Source organism: Zingiber officinale, chromosome 7A, assembly GCF_018446385.1.
Source record: "Zingiber officinale cultivar Zhangliang chromosome 7A, Zo_v1.1, whole genome shotgun sequence".
NCBI lineage: Eukaryota > Viridiplantae > Streptophyta > Magnoliopsida > Zingiberales > Zingiberaceae > Zingiber > Zingiber officinale.
The window spans coordinates 72,146,102-72,147,455 of NC_055998.1; the positions used below are offsets into that span (position 1 = coordinate 72,146,102).

The 1,354-nt window shown below is 36.6% G+C and overlaps 1 non-coding gene across 1 annotated transcript; it reads left to right on the forward strand.

The window, feature by feature from the left end:
- The first annotated feature begins 260 nt into the window (after nt 1–260).
- On the forward strand, nt 261–367 carry LOC122003123. Its single transcript, XR_006117795.1, has one exon. It is a non-coding gene; the product is annotated as a small nucleolar RNA R71 (small nucleolar RNA).
- Nucleotides 368–1,354: the final 987 nt, after the last annotated feature.

Here is a 1,354-nt window from a genome sequence, read left to right on the forward strand (position 1 = left end):
TCAAAACTCTTGGATGGTTGAATTGTATTTTGTTTGACAGGCTCTCTTGTATATATGGCTTGTACTTCTTGAATTTCTGAGGAAGATTCCATCCAACTTTTGCTTAACTATTCATGGAGGTTCAATGCTACTTGATTAATTAATAAATATGCTTCATCTATACTCTTATCCATAAAAGAACCTCCAGTTAATGAATCTAACAAACACTTATCTGAGAAAGAATTCCCCTATAGAATATGTGCAAGGTTAGCCACTTCTCCAAACCATGACGAGGGCACTGTCTTTGTAGACTCTTGAATCTGTCCCATGCTTCAAATAATGTTTCTCCATATGCCTGAGTAAAATTTGTGATGCAATTCCTAATACAAATTGTTTTACTTAGAGGGAAAAAGTGATTCAGAAATTGCTTCTCCAATGGTTCCCAACTTGTGATGCTTTGAGGACGAATAGAATATAGTCAACTCCTTGCTTTATCCTTAATACTGAAAGGAAATGTCATCAATCGAACTGCATCCGCTGAGACACCCTCACAGTTCACCATATCACAAAGCTCTAGAAATGTCTCAAGGTGCAGGTAAGGACTTTCTGATGCTTCTCCTTCAAATTTGTGACCTTGTATCATGAAGATTAACTCTGACTCTAGTTGAAAACTTTCTGTTTCAATGTGAGGCTGCACAATGGGAGATAAAAATCTTGCAGAAATGGGTGCAGAGAAATCTCTTAAGGACTTGCTTGACATGTTAGTGCTCATGGTATCTAAAAAAATTATGAGAAAAGAACAAAAATGAAGAATTAAGACAAGAAATAAAATGCTATATGAAAAGCAAGAAAGAAAATGCAGAATTTAAATTGCAAGAATGAAAGTGCATAATAAAACAAGAAAGAAAATGCAAAGGAAAATGAAAAATGTCTAGGGTAACTCATATGCTAATCAACTAATGTTAATCGAAAATAGTCCCCCGCAACGACGGTAAAAACTTGTTACGATTCCGCAAGTGCACGGATTCATCGTCAGTAATATAAAAGACTGTCGAACCACAGAGACTGTTGATTAAGCACTAGAGATGTCGCAAAGTAAGTTATCTAGATGGTCGAAAGTTGGCTTTGACGCTTGCAAACTAACAAGAGTGATTGAAGAGAGAAAGAGAAGGATGAGAGAATCAATCTTAGAGGGAATTGAGCTTTGGGAAATGGATTCTAGGATTTCGGTTTCATTGTGGTGGAACATGATGTATCATGTTCTATCTTTTCCTCATTGTCAATCGACATGCATTCGTCGAAAGTTAAAGCTGCTATCCTTAAGCACTAAACAGAGAAGATCCCTGTGAAATCCTGTTACGGTTAACCCCTGTCA